At 37.1% G+C, this 26985-nt stretch overlaps 1 protein-coding gene across 1 annotated transcript in view; it reads left to right on the top strand.

Moving 5' to 3' along the window:
- Positions 1-170: 170 nt before the first annotated feature.
- LOC118280703 (polyamine-transporting ATPase 13A3) overlaps positions 171-26985 on the top strand; it is a 54145-nt gene continuing 27330 nt past the window's right edge. Inside the window, exon 1 of the mRNA XM_050699418.1 lies at positions 171-430. The gene's annotated coding sequence lies outside the window, so the exon portion shown is untranslated. The remainder of the gene's footprint in view (positions 431-26985) is intronic.

Genomic DNA, 26985 nt, shown 5'->3' with positions numbered 1-26985 from the left:
CACAATTTCAAATACGATCAGTTTAAAAACGTACTCCGGATGGTTCAACACTCCGCCGGTGCTCCGGTGCTCCGGCAGGTGGGTGAGAATTGTTTCCTGCCTTGGTGTTAATGCAAATGCTTGCGAGAGTAACATTTATCTCTAAACGATGCAACGGCTCCACAGCACTCCACAGTTCGGATCGACCTTCTCGAGTCGACAGTAGTGGTTCGCCGTCCGCCATTGCTGTCACTTCAGTGTCACTTCGCGCGCAATTTCGATTCTCGAACGTCGCGTGTGGCGGGAACGTAAATTCTTAACATTTTTTTTTTTGGAAAAAGGAATCACATTTCTTTGAATATTCCGGTTTCGTGTCTGTGGTTTTAGTGAGCAGTGAAAAGTTTTGTTGTTTTTTTTTTTAATTTGTGTTTTTGTGTGTTGAATTTTATTGGTAAGTCCAGCTTGTATGTTTATATTTTAATTATTGTTTTTTCTTAATATTTACAATTAACTACTTATCTATCCTCGTACTTTTAAATTAAATGTAGAAGGAAAAAATACAAAAAGCAAAGACATAAAAATATCAGAATTGTGAATCAAAATAGCAAAAATAAAACATCGGTCATTATTATGTGCAATTAGCACATAAAATATCTAGGTACAAATTATTCATATAAAGGTGTTTATGTTGCAAGTCAATGTAGCGGACAAAAAACCAGCTGTTTCGTTTTCATAGAACTAATTTAGGTGCTAATGAAAACACTTTCAACATTTATTTAAATAAAGGCAGATATCGTCTGAATTAAATTTATGTTTTGAAATATATTTATAGGCAACTAAATTACCTAAAATTCTGAACCAATTACGTATTTTAGGATTACATAATTATAGTATTTATAAACTACATTTAATAACATCACATCTTCTTCTAACGTATTCAAAATGATTGAATTATTTATTCAGTTCTTAACAATTGTTTTGGGAACAAAATATTTACTAAGAAATACTTTAAGTTTAAGTAATTATTAAGTATCTCTGAGTACAGTTAAAGTCTTAATAATTATAAGGCCCAAAGGACATCCACACTGTGGACAAATTATGAAAAACTGCGTAATTTTAGCATACACATAACCTTTCGTAAACCAGCAATCAAACTTGAAGCCCTGTATTCCGCAGTGGGTACCTTACAATGTATATAACCACACGTCGATGTGAAAGGCGACACAGATTACTCACTCTAATGGCCGAATGTATTAAAATGTGATTGGGAACTGTGTTAAATACTTATCTAATAACCACTTATTAGGGTTCCGTGTCAAATGTAGGTCCATTAATCAGTGGCATAGTGTATCTTGGTGCGGCCTCGTATATTTTTTTTTGTGGGGTGAAAATCATCCAATGACTTTTCCTGCCAGGTCTCTCAAGCCTTCCAGAGGAGAATTACCGATGCTAAACCAGTGAGCCCATGTTTTGGGGCTCTTACGACGACGTTAATTTTCCTAAAGTTGTTGCCAACTTTTGAACGCATGCTTTACGCAAAAAAAGAAGGAATTGATTATTTAAACTTTTATAATGGGGCGAGGCGAGAGGGAAAGTCAGACTCTTATATAACTAAAAACTACCCCGTTCCTGCTCTTGCTTATCGAGCCGAAGCCCCGGTAACCCGCTACACCCGCTAACATACGTTGAAGAAAAACATCGTTTTAAAGTGCAAAGTAGTAGTAGTATACGGTAATGATATAGAACCGCTCTCGTACGACAGTCCATGTCGCACACGAAGTTTTATATGCATATTACTATAATTAAATATATATTATGTGTTATACAGGTGTAACCACGATAGTCAATCATTGCTACATTAACATATATTATGTACTTATGTCGAAACATTAATCTCTTTCGTAATTACTTCGAGTTTAACCTGCAATCCAGTTCGATAAACTTTTGACTTACGAGTTTATTATGTGGTAGAACCTTTTTTTTTTTATGGAATAAGCTGGTAAACGAAAACATGGATCATCTGATGGTTAGTAATCGCCGCCGCCCATAGACACCTGAAAAACTAGAAGCGTTACAAGTTCGTTGCCGGCCCTTTGGGGTTAGGAATTTCAGGGTTGTTGGGAAATCGGGGATTGGGAAGATTGGGAAGAGGAAGTTGGGCCTCCGGTAACCTCACTTACAAAACGAAACACAACGCAATCGTTGTTTCACGTCGGTTTTCTGTGAGGCCGTGGTATCACTTCGGTCGAGCCGGTCCATTCGTGCCAAAGCATGGCTCTCCCAAACCGCCTGCTTCTTTGCCAGTGTATAATTTAGATCTCGTTCATTCTTCTAAAAATGACAGGTAAAAATCAACGTAGTTAGTAATTGTTATTTGAAGTATTCCAATGGTTCTTTTCAGCAGTTTCGGAAATCGGAACTTCTCAAACAAACCTTTCCTCTTCATGAATGATGAAATCATAATTTATTTTCTTTGTAACTTAAATACATTGATAAAGAATTACCTAAACTATGTAAATCAACTAAATACAACATAAAAATACCTTAAAAGAAATAGTTAAGATATTGTCATTATCACCAGAGCGTATCCATGACCCTGGCACCTACAATTGTATCTAAGATATTAACACCTACCTGTAGAGTATATACATATAGAACATAATATAGAGCTAATGTACAACATAGTATATGTTATTAAACATACATGTAAGTACACGTGTGTCGATTTACACTCACATTAGTTACAATTAGGTGTGAGACTCGCCGAGATTAATGTTTTCATTACCAGCGCTTGACTCTTGACTATTGTTTATTTAATAATTCTACCTATTATTCGCAGTCTACCTGAGTGCGGGTATAATTTACCTACAATATATGTATTTAAGAGTAATTCAATCAGCAGGGCAAAGGCCTCCCTACCCTCCTTCCACTCGTTTCTTCGTAGAGTTTTTCTGTGTTTCTGCGTGGCCGTCTGACCTTGGCTGAAAATAAATAAAAAATAAATTCTATGTTATAAACTAATTTCCCGGCCTTCCTATTATCTCTACACTACATGAGTTTCAGCTTAACATTAACAAACTTAAAAGAAGGACAATCACGCAAACAAACAAACACGTATTACTTTTCTAGTTAATGCTAATATGCACTTTATGAGGACAAAGCCAAAAATCCGCACATTATCTGAATAAATAGACACAAAACATCCTTCATGAATCATTCTGTTATTGCTGAAAACTGTACGAAAACGTTTTCGGTCAAGAAATTCAGTTGTTTTGCAATTCATTGTGTTTTTTACTTATGTAGCTACCTAGGTACTTATGTAAGTCAAACTATGTACCTGAGAACATTGAGCTATGTAGAGAAGTGCCCAGCAGTGTTACGAGCTTATAATTTTGCAAGAGAGATTAATACGAAATAATGAACACGTTTTTATTTTTAAAAATGAATTGCATATTACAACTGTACACTTTTGATTAAGTATAGACAAGCACACGAATTTTTTTATACTTTATTGCGTAATTATAATAATGCGTTTGACCACCATTTCGCCTGTATTTACAACGTAAAATAACGTACGTAAAGATCATGAAATTATCGGAACAAAGATCTGTATTTTTTCTCATGTTATCACTAGGAAAAGTCAATGATTAAGGTAATCCAAGTTAGATCGATATTTATCTCAATTTTATCTAAATGCGTTCAGTTGGATTTGCGTGAGGAATATCAAAGAATGTAACCGGAAAACACCTCGGGCTCGGAAAATCCTGTGATAATACGGTCTTATGAAAAACAAAATATACATTGAGAGATATTGTAGTCGATTCGGTTATTTAACGGAGGTATTCCACATTGGGCACCTGTTTAAGTGGCACCCGAGCTAATAGCACCTGAAATATTCCACTTACGGCACCTATAGATTTTTTTGAAGGTGCCATTTGTGGAATAATATATACCATCAAAAACATCCTGTTAAAAAGCCCAAGTCTTGCACCTCAGTTTTTCTACCGTAAAAACTTGTGAGATTCATGTCGGTTATTTTATTTTGTCCCTACTTAAGGGACCTTCTGTCTTAAGTTATTATGCAAATTGTTATCGTATCAATATTACATTTATTTTACGTTTTAAATAAAATAGGTCCACTTGGCTGCAGCAGAATTGTAGATTACTTTAAACATTATGGAACGATCCTAGCGACACTAGGGAGTAAGTATAACTAAACTTATCTATAAACGGAGTCATGTTATTAAATATTTCTACATTAGTTCTACGGTTGCAATATAAACACACCGGTCGTGGTATTGTAATGTAATGACTGAACTATGATTGGTGTAAGATTAACTATCACGTATCCTAACTGATAAAGTTCTGAGTGTTGAATATCATTCATTACTTAGATTCCTACTAAAAACAGCAATCATAGTGTCTTGTCTATCACATTTCTAGCCGAGTAGGTTATCGGATTATCAACACCAGAAAAGGAGCTTCCTAATCACATCTACTTATTTACTTATCTTTATAAAAAATAATTGCTGTTTGTTAGTCTCGCTAAAACTCGAGAGCGGCTGGACCGATTTGGCTAATTTTGGTATTGAATTAGTTGTAAAAGTCCATCAAAGGTTATAGAAAGTGAGAACAAAATGCTAGAGGCGGTACGAAGTTTGCTAGCTAGCTAGTTTTTAATAAATCTGCGTTCTCCTGCATTGTGCAACTGTGGCCTGACAAGTAGGGGCAGAAATTCTTCAGAAAACGTGTTACCTAAAACGGACAATGATCTGTATTTTAACATGAACAACCTTTAATTTACACGTTTTAAAAATAAAAATATAAAAGCGAAAAATATAAAAAGTCGCACCTTTGTACAAATTGGTCGCTACCAGATTCATTTAAATATGTAAGAATGGTTTCAGTAAATAACTTGAGTTTACTCATTGTGTGTACAGTTGACAACAGAATTGTTTCAGAAAAATATTATTCTGTTCAATTCAATTTTCATGTTCATTGTTTAATTTGACAGTCAATTAAGTCACCGGTTATAACTAGTAGGTAGAATCGTGTTATCTCATTCTCATCTATTGTAGGTTTTTTACATTAGTTAAGTGTACAGTCATTAAGTTTTTGTTCTGTAAGCAAAGAAGCAATGCATAATACAGTGCTTAGGTGAAAATGAGATCATTTTCCAATGAAAATTTGTCGCAATTTTTATTTACTTGAACACTTAGTATATAGGTAGGTCTTTTGTATAATTCCTGAATAAAAAGAAATTACTAAAATAATGGAAAGTATACTGTCGTCGTCTGTACATGAACGTATTGTGTTTACTACAAGTCGCAAGTTCCACGAAGTGTTCATGACAATACGAACACTGGGTACGGTTACAAAATATATAATTGGTATGTATACAAAATCTTCCATCGCTACTTTAGTGTGACTAATTTAAACAATGTTTCACCGGCGTTATTGAATTTTATCTTACTTGAACGTACCTAAAAACTATACTAAAAATGTTTATGTTACCGAAACGACCATCAAACCTTCGAGCCTTCAAGAAAAGAGCGATCCGGTACTGCTTTTTAAAAAGCAATACAATTTGTAACTTTTCTGAATATTGCATGGGTGGCGCTAATCGGTTACCAATGTCTGTTATTTTGCCTCTCACAGGAAAAACCAGTGTAATACATCATTAAAGTTTAGATTTTTTTTATAATATCCGAACCATCTGATTTTGCAAATCTTCTAATACAAAAGAAGTATCATTCTATAGGACTTAAGTAGTGAACGTTTTACAGTTGACCTCAGGATAGCGGTACAATCCAGTGGTGTTGACATTTTAACCTTAATTGTCCTATTGAATCTTATTGTTATTGTATGTAATTTTGATTAATAGTAGGGGTTGTTGAAACGCAAACCCAACCCGTGCGGGTACAAATTGTTATACATCATTACTTATATGAAAAATAACTTTGAAAATAATAATTACAATTAGTTAACTAAAAATCTGACGGTTTATTACCTGCAGTTTATGAAAAACCGAAAAGTTTTAAATTGAACCTGCACAGCACAACAAAGAGAAAAAACCTCACGGAACTGCATACCTAGGTACTTTTTTACCTGTAATTTTATAAGTCATAAGTCAGATTTCAATGTCAGTACCTACCTACATTACATATCTACCTACACTAAAGTGCTGTATAATTTTGCAACCAAACACAAGGGACTTTACTAGTGTTCCCCGCGCGGATATTAGTCAGTGCGCACACGCATGCGTCACTCGGAGATTGTAAATGGTATGTCCTACGTCTGTCTGTAACCTGTGGTATAACCAATAGGTTAGGGTGACTATTTTGTGGCTGGAAATTTAACTATACAGGTAATATTGGCGTTAATGGTCGAGAAACCAGTCGATTGCTATGTATTTAGTAAGCTTTTATTCATGGTCCACATAATTACTTATTTACTTTTTCAAACTTACCGTAACACTTCTCTGCATATACCTTTGAAAGATCATTTATTTTAAGAATGTTGGTAACAGACAAAGAAACAAATACTTTTCTAAATCTTTTTTGGCTACCTGTAGACAGTAGAAGCATGTTAATAAACAATTTATACGTCCCATTGTTACGCCATATACAGATGTAAACGGAACGCTCCCGAAAAACGCTACATTTTTTTTTGTTTCAGTTTAAAGTTTGTTATAGTCAAATTTTAATTGTTTTTTGACTGTATTAGTGTTATTCATGCAACATCAGCTTCAAGCAGTTTTAGCAGCAGTAGTATTCCTTATTTTTTTGAAAATAAGACTCGTCTTTTACCATCACTTGTTTGTGTTTTTTGAGAGTGTTCTGTTTACATACGAGTACATATACAGAACTAGCTACTTCCGCGCGGTTTCACCCGCTCTGCTCGGTTCTTATTGGTCATAGCGTGATGTTTTATAGCCTATAGCCTTCCTCGATAAATGCACTATCCAACACAAAAAGAATTATTCAATTCGGACCAGTAGTTCCGGAGATTAGCGCTTTCAAACAAACAAACAAACAATCAAACAAACTGTTCAGCTTTATAATATTAGTATAGAAGTATAGATTATAGATAGTGCTCTTTACACATATATACCTACATTAGATACTCTATGATCTAACCACAGACTGCCATTTGTCAAATAACCATAGCTATAAAACCATAGACACTAGTCACGTGATCGAAACACGTGCTAACAATGTACAGTCACAATTTTTTCATGTTTTCAAACAATCATCTTGCTTTTAAAAGCAACGAAATCATTATGAGGTATAACCGCTTCCGGCGGAGTTAAATACTGCATTTAACTACGTTTTTAAACTTTGTTTAAGGTTATGTGAGTCAATGCTTTTTTAACGACAAAATCATCCAATGACTTCTCTCGTCTTGGGCGAGACAAGAGGGAGTGTCAGACTCTTACTGACTAAATACCAACCCGTTCCTACTCCTGCTTTTCGAGCTCGAGCCTCGGAAAACCCGGTACGTAGTCCGCAGTTAGGATCAGAAAAGAGTAACGATGGAGTTTCTTGTTCGTTCTTTTCCATTCAAAGCTACATTTTGATTAGATGTCGCCTCATGTTCAAAATTTAAACAAATCCCTTTAGACCTTCAACTAGAGGAAGATTTTCGGAAGACTACTGTGGTGTTGATGAATATTTTTTCAGTCTTAATTTAGACATATTTAACTTAACCTAAAAAAAATATTTGCTGTCTGACTAAGGCGCTTTGCACATGGAGCAACTGGCAACTGGCAACTAGCTGTTTACATATATTTCAATTGAACCGCGCACACATAGCAACTCGAGTTTCGAGTTCCGGTAATCGTCAACAGTTTTCAGTTGCTGTAATCGATGACTAAGATAGTTCCTAATTGCCGCAACTAGCAACTGTTAAATATTATACCGGTTTTTAAAGTTGCCGTCGACGGCGACGACGTAATAAAATGAGAGCAAGTGCTGCTTCTTCGATATCCATTGTCACACTGAACGCTGATCGCTGCGTAGATTTAGCAACTCGGTTATGAAAGTTGCTCACAGATTGCCATAAAATTGCGGCAAACGTAAACGTTATAGCAACTATCAACTTTTTACAAGAAACTTTTAAAATGTTGATAGTTTCCTCAACTTAAGTTGCTCCATGTGCAAAGCGCCTAAATGATCGAATCGAAAGCCATTTATGGCTGTGGCAGAGGACTACTTTTAGGTACATACGGGACCACATAATAAGAATTAAGTAGAAGGCTATTCTTCTACCAGAAGTCGTCAACAGTGCAGTCTACAAAAATGTCAATGAAGAACATCAAAATTGTAGCAATAATGGTGTTTAAATACAATCGTCGATCGATAAGATAAAGTAATATATTATACCTACAAATGTTTCAATTTACACGGAAGCTGTACTATTGTAGGCACTCGAGAAATTCGGTGTTATGTAAACTTACCGATAACATGAATTTCAATTCCGTTTGACTTGTTGACGAATTTAACTCATAACTACCTAAATAATGTATACAAAACACTGTTATGAATTAATTTGTGAATTACAGTGACACCCGAAGTACTAGAGACGTTACAAGTGCGTTGCCGGACTTTTGGGGGTCAGGAATTTAAGGGATTTTAGGGAATCGGGAATTTGAAAGATTGGGAAGGGGGGAATTGGGCCTCTGGTTACCTCACTCACACAACGTTTATGTCGATCCTTTCACTTGTTTTTGAGTGAAAGAGAAACAAACATCCACACTCACAAAAGTTTGTATTTATAACATTAGTAGCAGAGATTAGTAAACTGCAAAACTATATCTGCCAGCAACCGACATTAGAATAATTTAAATGAAAGTCACAATTAACATCTTATCGCCACCCCGTGTAAAAACATTTAAAGAATTTTATCAAGTACCTACCAAACTAATTTCTTTCGCTTTGCGTCTGCGGTGACTAATTTAATTATGTATTGAATTGATTTCTTAAATAGTAAATTATTCATTGTACAAACATTATGTGCCAGTTGTGTGTGTATAAAGCCTTATACCATATTTATTGACCGTATACGATATCAGATTCCGGAGCTGCGGACTACCTAGCGGATTACCGGGGCTCCGGCTCGAAAAGCAGGAGTAGGAACGGGGTGGTTTTTAGTCAGTAAGAGTCTGACACTCCCTCTCGCCTCGCCCAAGGCGGGGAAGTCATTGGATCATAAAAAACCTTCATATAACAGAATTAAACTTTGACCTAACTTTCGTGGAAATGAAAGCCAAGTACTATTAAATAAATAGGCAACAAGTACTACATTACTTACATGTACCAACATAAGTAGTTTTACACACAATATTTGACCAATTTCAACGACAAATTACTGGAATTTCGCTTTTGTAGTGCCAACATATTAACTAGCAATCTACAACAATGCCACTGAGGTTAAAATTGTATGAAATTATTTGCTCAGCTGGTTTAAAAAATGGCGTCAGATAAATGGCTTCAATATTATTGGCTCTCCGTTTACTGTTTACTAACAATACTTTAGTAGTTAGTCATATTTAAATATATTATGTTTATATTTATATGGTTGTACTTTTCTGAAGCGTGTAGCAATTTATAGCATGCATATAAACGTCGTGTAAAAACGTATTTTTGTTTTGAACGAGGTTTCCCATGCATCTTTCTAGTTTATTAAGTAACTTAATATTTTTTTTGTGGGACTAGCCCGCCACTACCTCCCAAACCGCTGCAACTCGTGTAAGCCAGGATCTACAGTAAGAACACCTATATACTCAGTTCTGACAGTGGTGAAATATGCGAATATTGCAATATCTTGCGATACACATCGCAAGATATTGCAATCAAGTTATTTCTTATTTAATCAGGTATTAAATTAATAGCTGTACGTATCTCTCTCTCTCACCCCTCACCTATTACCTAGGTAATACACAATTAATAGATAAATATTACATTAAACTTATGCAATAAATAAAAATGAGTCCTATCACGACTTCACCTGTTTATTTACATAATTTCGTAAAACGTGCGTCACTATCTACTCGTACATTCAGTCTACGAGTTTATTGTACTGTTTACATGTTACACTGAGCGAATTATACTTGTCCTAGACTTAGAGAGTTGTAACATTTATTTGTTTGTAACACTCCAATAAAAATATTATGGTTACACGGAAGAATCTTATCAAACGTTCCGTAAGAAATTCTAGAATTTACATGAAAAATAGTGGCGCTACTATCGCATATAAGCTGACATCAAGAAAGGCCGTTGATGATAATCACCTTTTTTGGATCATCCAATTCCTTCTCCCGACTTTTGTTTTTAATTGGGATAACCTCCCCAAACCGCTGCAACTCCTGTAAGCCAGGATCTACAGTATAGATAAAACCATGAAAATTTCGAAACTTTGAAGTCCGACACGTCCTAGAGAAACTAATAACTGTTTTGAATCGCGCAACGAAATAAATCTGAAGATATTATTAGAAGAGCAGATAAGGGCCGCCTTGGGTGAGGCGAGAATGGGCGTCAGACTCTTACCGCTCTTACTGACTAAAAACCACTTCGTTCCTACTCCTGTTTTGAGCCAGAGCTGCAGCAACCCGTTAAGTTTTCCGCTTCCATGTCGGGCATCAGTCCTCAGTCTGTGGCCTTCATTTGTCTATTCATTTGTGCATTAGACAAAAGAGGTTCATAGAAGCAGGTGTGCAAAATTTAGAACAGGGGTAGATTATGGTTTGGAATAACACATAGGCTACTTTTCAATCCCCAGGAACCCGAGCGAACGAAACCGCTGGCAGAAGCTAGTAGCATATAAATAACATCTGGCTCATAACGCAGGTTAAATACATGTCATTATAAAACATAATATGACATTTTAATGTTACAGTAATATACGTTTGTCAAGACATTAGACAATGACATTACATAACATTTTATAATTACTTATTGAAGTTAACAACAATCGGTTTTCTTGCTATCAACGACAGTGACGCAAGACATTTAGTTTCTACAGTAACAAATTAAAACGTAAACGTAACGTGGAAACACGTATTAATAGGTTTTTAGGAAACTAAAGAGTAAAGTTCCCTTTTTTGAGGGGGGGGAAATCATCCAATGACTTCTCCCGCCCTGGGCGAGGCGAGAGGGAGTGTCAGACTCTTACTGACCAAAAACCACCCCGTTCCTACTCCTGCTTGTCGAGCCGGAGCCCCGGTAAACCCGCTAGGTAGTCCGCAGCTCGAGTAAAGTTCCCGAAGAAAAGAAGGAGCCTTCGACCAGGCGAGGTGATCGTGGCTGGCGGGCTTTCTGCCCAACTGTTATTCGCTGCGATTTTCTATCCATGTTTATCCATGTAAACTTCATAGGTGCGATGTATGAGGATATTTCACTCATTTTTCGTATATTGTCAGCCAAGATGATAACAAATATGTGGTTTAAATTAAGTCGCAAGAGGTTTATGTGAGGACCATGCTAGATCAAAAAAGTCCCTCAATTTATTAACTTTGTAAGTTCTACGATCTGTGTTGCGCGTTGCAATGTCCCTGCATTGTTCTCTCATATATTATGTACAATTATTGATTGGAAAAAGGTATCGGAATAATTGTAAACAGTATATTTTTTAAAAGAGTAATTAATAGAGTTTCTTGCTCGTTCTACTCTACTCCATTCGAAGCTACAACTAGCTTCGCTGATGGACAGACTGACAATTATTTCTTTATTTGTTGACATTTCATTAGTACAGCTAGACTTTGGCTTTCATTTTTAATTTTTCATAATTCAATGGAATTCGTGATATTCTGTCGCTTAAAGGTACGCGTCCTTAGGCCCGCATCACACGCAACGGATTTTAGTTTGTCTTGTATAGAAATTCATACAACTGCGTCCATTGATCCGCATCGTACAGACCGCATCATCGGCAGTGCCTACATGCGATGCATACTGATGACGTCATACGGAATGCGTACGATGCGTACGATACGGGCCTGTGGACGCTTACCTTTAACATGAAATTATTATGAAACAAATATAAAATGAACATTTCCTCACATACTACATTAAAAAAACGATATAAAGATAACAAACAGTCATTAAAATCTTTGCAAATATTGTCACATCTTTAGATTATCAGATTTTATTGTATTTGTATGGAAAAAGTCGTTAATGTACTTGCGATATGAATGCATGTAAATGGCACAAGGATTCTTATACATATAGGTAAACAATAGACAATCCGCACATAAAACTATCTCTTTATTTTTTAGATTTTTTACTTTAGATTTTTGTAAGGGTGTTTTTCTATCAGAGATGTACTATGCTACGTTGATGTAGATGCTTTTGGCTTCCACCAATCATATTCATAGGTACACATAGCTTAGCACTGGTAGATACGTCGTTTCTACGTATAAAACGTACCTAGAAATGACGTCACGCGATATTTCAAATCGATATATATCATCGAAAGTATTTGTTTCCGTAAGAAAAAAAAAAAAACGTGTCTAATATTTTAAAATAATCTACAAGACGGACATTAAAATATACATCAGTCATCGATACTATTCCAGATTCTGTACTATTAGACTAATAAAAATTTTCCAAAAAATAATTTCTTCAAAAATTCATTGCCTGATCCGATAATCGAACTAGAAATCATTTACTCAGTAGATAGACGTACTTAGAACTCAATCAACGGGACACTACTCAATCATCCTGTAAAAAAAATACCACATTAAGGTACGATAAAATCTATTCAGTGTTCCTGGAGATAAAAATAATCCCGTGCAGTGCGCCACGCAGTCGCCGGATAAAATCATTTGAGCCAATATTCCTGGCTGTCAGCTGAGCCCAGTTCCAGATGTAGGATTGTAGGAAATTCCCAGCTAACGGTGCCAAGTTCAATGCCGGTCGACGTTAATATCTAGTATCTAGCATATTTTCTTTAGTAGGAAAAGAGAGTGTACAGTTTTTTTTTTTCTTGTGTTTTGGGTTTTTTTATGAACAAACAAAATTTGTATATTTTTTATTATTATTAAACCGAGATCGAAACAGTTTTTGTAACAATTTACAGCTCATTTTTTATGTCAAGACAAGTCACCTGATGGTAAGCGATCAGCGCCGCCCATGACACCAACACCAGAGGAGACAAGAAAGGATTACGGTCTTTTCTTGAAGGTTTGAAGGTCGTACCAGTTCGGAAAAACCATTCGCTCATTTTGATCATTCGATCGAAGGTGGACGAATCTCCAAAATTGAATTATTCCAGATTTTCAGTAGTACGGAGTTAGGTATTGTGGTTTGCACTTAGTAATATACCAAGAGACTACACGTATAGGTATTATACGAGTCTATAATATATAGGTGATAACTAACTTTCACGAGCAAGAAGTCTAGACTTCAGGACTGGGGGAAGTACTTTAGAAATTTTCCAATTTTTCAAAAAGTACCTATTTAGATTACTTTATTTAATAACAAGTTTTAAGGTACTTTACATTTTCCTTCTAAAACGCGCAAATCTTTAAGACAGAAATCTTTATTTCCAAATGTCGAAAGCATTGCATGGGTCATTGACCCGTGCGTGTTTGTATGTTTAGCATAGTACCTGTATATATGTTTATGTATGTATACCAGTGAGTCACTGAGTCACTCAGTAGAAAGTGTCGAGCGGACCTTGGAGACAAGAGTTACATAATTTGTTATGTTATGTTAAAACTAACAAATAAGCTACTTCTGTGACACTTAAGTACGCGTAGCTAAGTTAGAAGACACTTTCTATAATGAAATATACTAGTCTTTCTAGGGCTATAAGTAGCCACTGCTGACCAAAACCTCTTCTCACACGGAGAAGGTTTGAGCATTAATCATCACGCTTGTTCAATGCAGGTTGGCGATTTCAAACTTATAATTAGAAATTATAAGCCCAGGTTTCCTCACAGTCTTTTTCCTTCACCGTTTGTCAGTGGTGTCTAAATAATCTAAGAAAGTACATATAACTCGTAAAAAGTCACATTGGTACTTGCCGTTGGTAGGTTTCGAACCAGCATTCTCATGTCTACGCACTACGTACGCTACACCACGACAAGTCTTTTTAAATAAATTGAAATAAAAGGCTGAGGAAAGCAAAAACTAATTAATAATTCTTAATACATTCCAATTAAAAAAAAAACTCTTGAAGGCGTATCCTCCGTCAACGTCGGTCACCGGTGACCTGAGAAAATAATTAAAATGCCTAGATGAAGAAATGGTTCTTGCTTCACATCCCATCAAATCAACATCATCATTAGGTTCTTAATTAGATTCATAAAATCTAATACGTACTTATTACATGGTCGAAGCTGTACAAAAGCGAGTTCTATACAAAGTACATAGAAATGAGAACATGTCTACCGTTGCTTTCGCCATGAGATATAATGAGATAGGCTTTACAAAGTTTGCAATCATTAATTTTATTTGCTAAACAAGTTTCCATACCTGTCAATCTGAATAGAAGTTTCTCTACCATTCAAATACTTTTGTATACAAAAGAATATCTAACTGTTGTTTTGTATTTGAAGTTAAACATTGCAATTTGTTTGGCAGGAGGATAGTTAGAGGTTGGTGATAATGATGATGAAAACCATTATCTTTCTCCTAACCTATGATCTGAAACATAATTAATAATTACCACGATTTTCTTAGAAGTGCGATAATGTGGTTTGATTTTCGGGATCTGGTAATGTTCTTATTAGAACTAGTTTCTTAGCGGCTACGTCGGCGTTTCTGTGGGATAATAATTAAAAAGGAGCCTATGAGTTATTCCAGACCACAATCTAAATCTGTTTTAAGTTTCCATTCCGATCCCTTCAGAAGTTTTGACGTGATTGAGTAACAAACACAGAAATTAACAAAATTTCGCATGTAAGATTCTATTAGTAAGATTCTCCATAATCAGACATAGTCTAGTTTGCTTCTTCATTAGCATCTGTACATCCTGCGAATTTTCAGTATGAAAAAATCTTCTGTCTGTATTTCTTCTTAAACTGAAATCTTTATTCTGCATCTATATCTCTACTGTAAGTCGAACAAATCCATTATAATGTTCAATACAAACATGCAAGAACCGTTTCGTTTCAAAACGCAATTATCTGCTGGCACAGATAACTAGTAATCTTCTCAAGGCTGTACTTACTAACAATGATGGCAGCTTGTCAATAGCTGAATGCTGAATACGTACCAGACGATCTATGATAGATGAGCAGTTCTACAATCTGTTGTGCAGGATTGTAAAATACGGTTTATATACTGATAGTTTAGTGCACGTCCACCTTATTTAATAAACGATTTGCTGGACTGGAACCTTTTAATTAAGGAAGAGCAATAATTATTTTAAAGATATAAAGTGCAAAAACCAATCACAGAATTGATGTCGTTCAAAGATGGGGCCCAGTAGCGCAGATGCTTGATCCGGAGCAGCGGTCTACCTAGCAGGGTTTACCGGGGCTCCGGCTCGAAGGGCAGAAATAGGAACTACGTGGTTTTTAGTCAGTTATAGTCTGACACTCCCTATCGCTCGCCTCGCCCTAGGCGGGAGAAGTCATTTCATGACTCGCACAAAACTAGATTCCTCAACACTTCTTGTGCAGCTGCGTGATCGCAGCGCGTTGATTCGTCTGTTGTGGATCTAACAAACGACTTATAATGTAGGATCATTAGTATGATTCTATACTATAGTGAGTACAAAACTAAATTGTTACTTTAATGTGACAAATTGCTAGTCTTTTGTTTTGTTTAGATGGGCATGGGTATTTCACACGACTCTGTTTATGTATAAGTATAATTGTATAAGACACGTACATAATGCTTACAGACGTAGTGAGTTAAAGGACAATTACCTTTAATGCTGTTTATACTATAAACATTTCAATAAAAAATTAAATTAAAAATTAAAAAAACCCCCGACATAAAAACCTAATTTCCCTTTAAAAAGTAAAAAATAATAAAAGAAACTTAATCTTAAAGTACCTAAGAATGTACTAATAATTCTAAAAAAAAAAATACGTCGCGTTGGGGGACCGCTTCTAATTATTTCTTACTTATCTACGATTTGTTCATAAGTATCACGTACTTGGTGTTAACATTAAAGTAAATTGATGTTTAAGTACTCTATATACTTTATAACGCATAAAATACAAATATAGCGGCGCGGGCGGCGGTGTACAGTCCGTATTCATGCGGTCCCCCAACGAGACGTATTTTTTTTTAGAATTCTTAGTACGTACGTTTGTACTTTGCAAAACGGTCGTAAGTGGGTTGGCATTGAACTAGACGCTAATATACGTAAACATCTTGTTACGACAAAAGATAAACTTTTTATAGATTGGGCTACTTGCCGATTCATAGACGATGTAGAATTAGTTAAATGCCACTTGTGTCAGCAGTTCGGCCACGTTAGGAAACATTGCACGGTTAAAACACCCACCTGCGGTAATTGTGCTGAGGCGCATGAATCACACGACTGCCCTCATATAAATAATAAAAATTTTATTCCAACATGCGTGGCGTGCAAACGTTTCAAAAAACCTCACGACCACCGTTGTGGTTCGCCCGAGTGTGGCACCTACAAAGCTAAACTCGAACAACTCATATTAAACACCACCTATTAAATAATAATATGGATAGGTTGACTATAGGGCAACTAAATCTACATAACGACAGGGTTGCGACGTCCGAGTTAGACAAACTAATAGTCGACTATCAGCTTGACATTGTACTTGTTCAAGAACAGTATCAAAATGCCCACTTACGGCACAGGGTAGTGCAGCTGAACAATAGGTCACGGGCTGGAATTTACGTCACGAGATCATCTAATTTCACAGTAACATCTATAACTAATTTAATGACGTCACACTGTGCCGTGGCGGAGATTGCCTCAGAAAACTTTAAACTTTACGCTGTGAGCTGTTACTTTCAATATTCTGACTCAGTTACTCCTCACATTCATCACCTCCGTCACGTCTTGCAGTCGCTTGCGGGCTCCAAAATTATAATTGGCGCCGACGTTAATGCGTCTTCATCCTTATGGTATGGCAAAGTTAGGGCTACTGACATGGAGCGGCGTTGTGCCGTTGAAGAATTCATTGCCGAAATGAATCTCTCCATACATAACACCCCTGATGCACCACCTACTTTTTGCAGCCAAATGGGCGAATCTTGTATTGACGTCACACTTTCTAGTTCGGACGTTAGCTTGGATAGGTGGCGTGTCCTACCGGATGCGTCATGTAGTGACCATCGCCTGATCGTGTACGAATTTGTCTCGGGATTACCCCGGGGTCCAACGCTTTGCAGTAGTGGCTTTAGATATAAAACTAAGGGCGCGGACTGGAACTTCTTTAGCTTATTATTTGCATCTCAGGCCACAGACTTCACTCGCAAAGACCTTTCGGCAGAAGAAGGTGCTGAAATCATGTCGGATACTTTTACTTACTGTGCCGACATTGCGTTTGGTCGGGGATCCTTGACCAGTACGCGCAGATGTGACTGGTGGAATAATTATCTAGTCGAACAACGTAAATGTTTTCGTAAAGCGCGCAAACAATTAAATAGACTAAAAAAACGTAAAGTTACTGGTTTTGCATTTGATGAAGCATTGATTGCGTTTAGAGTTGCCAGGTCACGTTATAGGGCTTCAGTGGAGAAAGCCAAGGGTAACCTGTTGCGGAGAGTAGTACAGAGGCTGGAAAGCGAGGGTCCGTGGTCGCCTCTGTACCATGAGTTCAAAGCCAATAGAGCCGTCGGTCTGGCATTCGTACAGAACATAAAAGTCAACAATGTTCACACCACTGGTATTGAGGAGACAACGGAAGTTCTACTCGATGAACTCATCCCTGACGATGTATCCGAGACAGATAGCGATTATCATCAACAGATTAGGTCGTGGGCGGCTATACCACCCAATTCACCGGTGTCTGATCTACCTTCCATCAATGAGCTCGTAACTGTTATTAAAACGTTGCCTATGAATAAATCGTCTGGTGAGGATAAAGTTTCAAATAAAATGATAATAGAAGCGTGCAAATCTGCGGCTGACGCGATCCTGTCTGTCTTTAATCGTTGTATAGCGGAGGGCGTCTTTCCTCGTATATGGCGACGTGGATTCATTCGCATAATACCTAAGAATGGAAATAAACCACCCGATGACCCTAAGTCATACCGGCCTATTACGCTTTTACCATCATTAGGAAAACTTCTTGAGCGGCTTATCGTTCCTCGTTTGCTGCCCGGTGGACCGAAATTTCACAATAATCAATTTGATTTTACTGTGGGTAAATCTACTGTAGACGCAGCTCTCTCTGTCCGAACCATAGTGACTTCGTCTGAGCACAAATATGTAGTAGGCATTTTTCTAGACATTTCCGGTGCCTTTGATAACGCGTGGTGGCCAATGCTACTCCTTAAACTGAAGGGTCGTGGTTGCTTTAGTAACATATACAAACTATTATACACTTATTTTCTTCATGGTTCTGTAAAACTGAAACTTGGTCATTTTTCTCGGTCGAAGTCGTTGTCAATGGGATGTCCTCAGGGCTCGGTTATTGGCCCGTATCTGTGGAATTTAGGGTTTGATGACTTGCTCGCGACCCCCCTTCCTTCTGGTTGTACGTTGACTGGATATGCGGATGATGGCCTTTTGTTAATACAATCAAATACTCGAGCCGGACTAGAGAATTTAGCTAAGGACTGCCTCAGTAGGATCTCGCGATGGGGCGAACGTAATCGATTAACTTTTGCACCCCATAAAACCTATCAATTATTGCTTAAAGGAAATTTGAAATCATGGCCGTCTATTAAATTCAATAACGTTCCCGTCAAACGTAAGGAGTCGGTTTGCTATCTCGGTCTAGTCCTAGAAAGAAACTTTTCTTTTATTGAACATATTAAGACTATTAGTGAGAAAGCCAAAAACAATTTCTATGCGCTCACGCGAATTTCGAAGGCTACCTGGGGTCTCTCTTTTCTTACGCTCAGAACCATCTACGGAGCAACCTACCTGGGATGCGTGTGCTACGGGGCACCAGTGTGGGCTGATAGGGCCACAATAGGCGCGGTACGGCGAAAGCTTCTCCAAGGTCAGCGTCTAGCCTTGATCTTTCTGTGTAAGGTTTATAGGACGGTTAGCACAGAGGCCCTACCTGTGCTCGCGGGACTACTTCCAGTCGATCTTGAGGTGCAGCGACGTGCTGCCATGTACTATAATGCGAGACCTAACTTTTCCGCAAACTTTCTAGCACAACGTGATCGAAGCAAAATTGATAGATTGCTCAAGCCTTTAACGGACGTCTGGGATGAACTTCTGACTGAGTGGCAGTGTAGATGGGAATCTTCTACCAAGGGCCGCCACCTCTATCAATTCTTTCCATCCGCGCATGAGCGTCTGGAGAGGACATGGTTGGAGGTGGATCACTGTGTTGCCCAATTTCTTACTGGCCATGGCAACTTTAAAAGCAAATTGTTCTCATTTAAACTCGTTGATTCACCATGGTGCCAATGTTCGACAGCGGAGTTGCAACATGAGCAATCCGCCCATCACATACTCTGGGAGTGTGGTCTCTGGCAATCTGAGCGTGACACTATGTTGGATAATTTAATTGTTTCATCAGGTGTAGTTTATTACACGGACCTTGTGGAGTCTCGAGCAAATTTCCGTGCGTTTAGGCGTTTTTGCCATACCTATTATTGGAAGCAAGTATAACAGCTCACGCATAGGACCCATTTAGTATTAGCATTAAATATTTTAGTTTTAAGTAAAATTTCCGTGGTGCTTGGCGACTGGGCTTCTCCCAGTTGTGCAGTCTCTTTTGTGCCTTAAGGCTTAAGTCATCCTGTCTCCTGCATTAAATTCACCGAGGGAAGTGGAAACTATCGTTTTCTTTTCTTCTCCTCTAATAACATCTTCTGATTTGTTTCGTTGCGAGATCCAAGACAGTCATTCATTTCCCTGGGACGCGCCGGACTTCAGTGTTCCGGTGTTTTCATGTTTGTATCTACTGTAGATCCTGGCTTACAGGAGTTGCAGCGGTATGGGAGGTTGTGGCGGGCTTGTCCCAATTAAAAAAAAAAAAAAAAAGCTCGTTCGCTTTTTTTTTACTTATTAATTACTAGTTTTTGTTTCTATAAGTAGGCTAAAGATTACATTGGTGCAAGATTTTTTGTTTATAATAAAACGTTAAATAAAAATTTTACCTTTTTGTTATTACATTTTTAATTTAATTTTAATTTTTTTTTTTAATTTTTATTTTATTTTGATTTTTTTTATATATTTTATTAATTTTTTATTTTTGTTAATACGAAAAAATAATATCGTTCAATATCTTCTTTCAGTGCGGTTTAATTTGATACCCCATCCCAGTATATTTGCAGACCTTCGGCTAATCTCCCCACTTTCACCGCCCATAACTTTAAAACGGCTCAACCGATTTTAATCAAACATATCTAAGAACACTCGCACATAAGTCCCCTTTCATACAAAAAAAACTAAATTGAAATCACTGCATCCGTTCGGGAGCTATGATGCCACAGACAGACAGACAGACAGACAGACACGTCAAACTTATAACACCCCTCTTTTTGCGTCGGGGTTAAAAAAAGAACTACTTCAAACTTCTCTTTTTGAAGTCCTACGTATAGGTAACAAACACTTTCTGGAAACCGCATCAAAATCGGTTCGGACAATCGTGGGATAATTAACTACTTCTTTTTTGTAATCTGTTAATTAACATTATCATTCTTTGATCTGCTTGTTTTAACACGACTATAATATAATTTATCGTTTATTAATTGTTGGTTGTGAAGTATTATACTTCCTCTTTTTGCTAATGACATGTCGCAAGCCCTTTAACAGCCCATGCGTCAATTTTACCAGATTATTTCTACTTCCGCATAATTATACTTAATTTGCATACGATTAAAGTTATTTAATCAAAGTTCCCTGTTTCTTTTGGGATATAATTATAAAGAAATATTGATTTAATTTGATATGGAAGACATGACACCCAGACCCAAAATAACTATTTGTGAATCGCACAAAGATTTGCTCCAAACGGGAATCGAACCCACTATACCTTGCACAGCAGCTGGTTGCTCAGCCACCGCACCGTGCAGTCAAACTTGATTCCCCAATTTTCATTTAAATCCAAAGTATTTTTGCGCATGATTGCGCTTTTGCCGTAGATTACGGGCACCGACAGAAATATAAAATAGCACCAGACAGTATAATGGGGGGAAAGGTCCCCCAGAGACCTTGGCTCCCCTCCACCTTGAGTTTGGCGGTATGGCCCACCGTGATATATTGCGAATATATGAGCTCTGTCTGCTGTTGCCATGAGGTAGGTCGTGACACGTAGACGAAACGATTACAGATTCATTCGACCTTTGTCTCGGAAAATTTTGGAGACTGGAGCGTAATTGTCGAGGGTACATTATATCATAGGCGTAGCCAGGTTCAAGAAAGTAAAACGAACAAAACTTCCTTCATGAACTTCTTTCATTCATGAGAAGAAAAAAACAATTTATGTAATATGTAATAAACAGATTCATAGGTAGTCATAGAGACCTTTGCCAAACAGGGGACGTACTAAGCTAACTAGAAAAATTACGCTCTGTAATTTCTAGGTACGCATTTTTTTGTGTGGTTGCACCCCCAACCCCCCCCCCCCCCGACTACGCCTATGCAGGATATGACTTGTAGTGACGTAGAGAAAAAACGTTGCTCCACACTAGGTTTTTCTCCTGCGCCGTGGGCGCACATGACACCCAGACCCGAAACAACAATTTGTGGATCACATAAAGAGTTGCTCCGTGCGGTAATCGAACCCTCTACACGTTGCTCGGCAGCTGGTTGCCCAGCCACCGCACCAATCGTGCAGTCTTGACGGTCTTGCAGTCAGATGAAACGAGTTCTTCCCTTGGATCTTGGCGTTCCATGTCTCTTGGTTTAGCGTATTGATATCTAGATTTATAATAATATAACTATCTGATATGATTCCCGCAGCGTCATCTATGTGATCGAAGGGAACGAATTGTGAACGAAATGATAAGTGCAATAGTTCGATTGTAATTACATTTTTTCATACAGTCATTAAAATGGCATACATCGTTGAAGCGACTAATCGCCACAATGAATGTCTTTGTCTTCTCTCTATTATATAAAAATAAGTCGGCTTTTCCTTCCTGACGCTATAACTCCAGAATGCACGAACCGATTTCCATGGTTTTGCATTCGTTGGAAACGTCTCGGGTTCCGAGAGGAAGAAAAGCAGGAAAACAGGGAAAATCATTGGTGGCGAAACGGAATTTGCATAAAATTATGTTTCATATTTTTAGTTACTCATTATCTGAGGTTTTAGGTAGATTGTATTTTTCAGAACACAGAATCAAAAAACGAAAGAATTTGCTTTGGTCATAAAAAGCTTTGCATTTGAAACGTCTTTATAAAACTAGTTCAACAGGAACATTTTTGCATAATTAAAACAGGTAGGTACTTTAATTAAAAAATAAAAGAAAAAAGAACCGTTTTTATTTACACGTGACTATAATAATTAACAGAACATTAAAATTTTAATGTTTGGGAATATAATATTATTTCTTAGCTTTATTATACTTATTACTTTGTATTATTTATTCAGTTCTTATCTTACACTACAATTATTTTACATATCCGTGATAAAAACTAAGTAAGTATAAGATGCTAAGATGATCTCAGCGTAGCAGTAGCAGCATCATAATAATATATTCATTTATTTCATTGCTACCAAAGAAGCTACGCAATATGATATAAATGCTACGCAACGCGCTGTTGATGCTACGCAATAGGCGATATCCGCTACGAAATATGCGGTAACTGCTACGCAATACATAAAAATTGCTACGCAACGCGTGTTACAGCTACGTACTACGCGTTTATTGCTACAAGTTTCACGAATAACTGCTACGAAATATGCGGTAAGTGCTACGCAACGCGTGTTACAGCTACGTACTACGCGTTTATTGCTACAAGTTTCACGAATAACTGCTACGTGCTACGAAATATGCGGTCACTGCTACGAAGTTTGCTTTTACTGCTACGTACATTTAGAATATGATAACTACAATATTATAATGCTTCTGTAATGTTGTATTGTATTACAGTGTAATACACCAGTACAACAGTTAATGTCAACTAACATAATTTATTGAAATGGAGTTTATGGCCCGACCTTAGCTACTGGCTCGCATTGACATAAGAATCTAAAAAGAAAACCCTGTGCAATAGGTACAGATTTTCCTCATTTGATATGATTTAATTAAAATCTCATTGGATACCTTGAACACATGGCTTCACATCGAGCTGTATAAAACCAGTTTATCATGAACTCGCTTTGTACGATCTTTCCGCATATTCAACGGTCAGTTTATACTGGTTTTGTATAGCTTGATGAGAGTCATGTGTACGTGTAGAGTGCTACTAATATCTGACTGCAAGTGTGAATGTTTATGTTAATTGTGTGTACTCTTAATAATGAGTATTTTGATTATATTGTCTTCGTAATATTCCCACGAGCGTGTGGCCATTTTGTAGAACAAAAATAAAACAATGTCATTAATGCACACTTTTTGCTTGCCTAGTGATTGTTTGACAGAGGTTTGTTATTAGTAATTTGTTTGGTTTGGGTTAATGAGAGTAGGTGCTAAAAGGTACAATATAGTGTTGGAAAAAAATAACTTTTTTAAAAAGTGATATGGTTTCCTCTACTTTCTTATATTATACAAATGATTTTAAATCTTGCGGTATCCAAGATAGACATTCAGCGTCGGACTTCAGTGTTCTAGTATTTCTATGGTTATATCAACTGCAGATTCTGACTTACGGGAGTTGCAATGGAAAAATGATTTTAAATGATATACACATCAATATATCACGTAAGTATTAATGACATGGTTACTTTAACTTATCGAATACCACGTCAAACAACAAAAAGCAATAAGTATAAGCACCAAGTAAGCATATCTTTTGGAGTGGTCCCCGATACTAAATGACCACAAGTAGGTGACTGGGTGTGAAAACTTTCATTAGTTGCACCTACTCCAGTATTCCACATAGATAATACTATCAAAGAAAAGTAAATTCAAGTGTCCATGTGTCTGTTATCGTTATACATTATGTACTTGTATTCTTGAGTCAGTTTACTGCTTAATTATGATGAGGATTATACATTTTCCTTGTAAATTGTGAAAACCGGAATTCTAGGATATAATTTTAACACTGAAGAGTCTTAAGATTTCTTGAGTGTTCATGATAAAACGTGTACTGAATTGTCTATTTTTAGTATATAGGTCGGGTAAGACAAGCTCTTCAATTTGCAGGAAGTAAGTATGTATATGAGTAATGAACACTATGGACAGATGCACTCCCACTCCACTTCCCTCCCGCCATGATCATTTTATTACTATTCTTTTCCTACTAATACTATAAATGCGAAAGTATAAATGCGTTTGTTTGTTACTCGTTCTCAAAACGGCTGAAGTGATCAGGAAGAAATTCGGAACAGAGGTCGATTATAGTCTGAAATAACACATAGTCTTATTATCACACAGAAGTAGAATCTATAATCTTGAATAGAATCTAGAATAAGGAATACTGATTTTTTTATCATAGTACCCAAATTGAGATTTAAATATATGTGTCTGTTTTTCGATTATCTTATAAACCGTTGATCACTCTGATCATTATTTTCAGCAGTTAAGTTTCTTATTGTAGGCTGAGAATGTCATAGATTTATCGATTTTCCTCCTTCTGTCAAATTGACAAATATATCACTGTTTTCCTGTTTGTTTTACTTGTGATATTAATCTGTTACTACCTAAATATTTCGTTGTAGTTACACAACTGTATCGTTTGTCTGTTCATCTATTTTATTTAAAACTCGCTGCAATATTTACAGTTTCTTCACTCGATACTACTCCATAACGCCACATTACTTAGGTTTTCTTTTTTATGTTATAAGTCGGTAAACGAGCAGACGGATCACCTGATGGTAAGCAATCGCCGCCACCCATGGTCAATTGGTCACCCGAAACACCAGAGGCGTTACAAGTACGTTGCCGGTCTCTAATGTGTTAGAAATTTAAGAGTTGTTGGGGAAGCGGGGATTGGGTAGATTGGGAAAGGGGTTTCGAATTTGCGCCTCCGATAACCTCACTTACACAACAAAACACAACGCAAGCGTTGTTTCACGTCGGTTTTCTGTAGGCCGTGGTATCACTCCGGTTGAGCCGGCCCATTCGTGCCCAAGCACTAAAAGGTTTAGAAAGGTACTCATAAGATTTTCATTCTCAATAATACTTGATTCAACCGAACCTAAAACCACATACACAGCAGCCACACTCTCAATCACTCAGTCACTCACACACCAATGAACAACGACACAAAACCTAAACCCAAACATTACCATTTGAATTCACAACAAAATGGATGTTTTTATTCAGTGATAGCTTAGTTAAAAGCAGCATTGATTAGCTCTCGTTCTGGTTCCTGCATCCATTCATCCATCTATACATCCAGTTTGTTGTCCTCCGACCTTCAAGCTGCTAACTGGGGCGAGACCGGACAGATCAATAGGTTGTTTAGCTAAGCAAATAAGTAAGTACCTATTGGCGCCATATTTAGCAAAGAATTGAAGAGATTGAGTTGAGATAGAGCTACTTTTGTTGTTGTTTCGTTTGTTTGATTGTGTTCATGTTTGGTTGCTCGTAGCATGTGAGTCGAGGACGACATCTCCAGTTATCTGGATGGATTAGAAAAATAAAATTATGTGGCACACTAGCAGACAGATCACGTGATTGTAAGCAATCGACACCGCCCATAGGCACCCGACACGTGATTGTAAGCAATCGACACCGCCCATAGGCATCCGACACGTGGTTGTAAGCAATCGACACCGCCCGCAGGCATCCGAAACACCAGAGGCGTTACAAATGCGTTGCCAATCTTATGGGTGTTAAGGATTTAAGGAATGGAGAGGAAGGTAATAAGGCCTCTGTTAACTTCACTCACTCGATGAAACACAAAGCAAGCATTGTTTTACGTTCGTTTTCTGTGAGGACGTGGTGGTATAGAGTCCATGCGTGCCGAAGCATGGTTCTCCCATACCCTTCAAAAAGTGTAAAAGGTCTCTTTGATTTTATTATTCTTTCCACTAACGTTGCCGTTTTTTAACCCCTTACCGTAAATAATTTCGAATTACTATCTACAATCTGAGTATAATATTATATACAGTATGTAAAGCATATCTGCTACCCGATCGCAGATTAACAGGCGTAAAGTATGTCATTGATACCTAAATAATAAAGTTTTAAAAATAATAATTCTAAGAGACTCCTAAAAGATGTTTTTATTAATTCTAAAGAGAAATTCGACCTGTCGGCCTTTAGATTGTCATTAGTTTTTAGTCTAATTTAATAACCTTGATTTAAAAAATTGGAGTACTAGTTTTTAGTGTTTTGACATTTAAAAAAGTGTGCAATTTAGAAAAAATCTTAGCCAAATTGTCTTTCTGTTGCTTAATATGTAGCAAAAACTTATGACGTGGATGAGGAGAATATCTTTATTCAGTAGATCGTCGTGACCGTCTTAAAGCCAATGTGTTTTTCTTTATATAATAGGGAGCAAACGCAGCCGGATCACCTGATGGTAAACGATCAGCACGGCCCATATGACAGTACGCGGAACACCAGAGAAGTCACAGATGCGTTGCCGGCCTTTAAAAAGGAGAACGCTCTTTTCTTAGGCGTTTGAAGTTGTCTTGTGTATTCCAACATGGAAAGGATGTTTTTCGTTATTTAAGTATGAACTATGATATCATCGTGGTATGGTATCTATATCCTATAGTATCATGGTATCATTACTTTACATGACATACCATAAAATGATGCAATAGTTAGTTACAAAAACAAAAATAACAATTGATATTAAGTTTAGTTTAGTACG

Source organism: Spodoptera frugiperda, chromosome 16, assembly GCF_023101765.2.
Source record: "Spodoptera frugiperda isolate SF20-4 chromosome 16, AGI-APGP_CSIRO_Sfru_2.0, whole genome shotgun sequence".
Lineage (NCBI taxonomy): Eukaryota > Metazoa > Arthropoda > Insecta > Lepidoptera > Noctuidae > Spodoptera > Spodoptera frugiperda.
The sequence above is the reverse complement of the archived record's forward strand: the minus strand, read 5'-3'. Positions and strand labels throughout refer to the sequence as shown.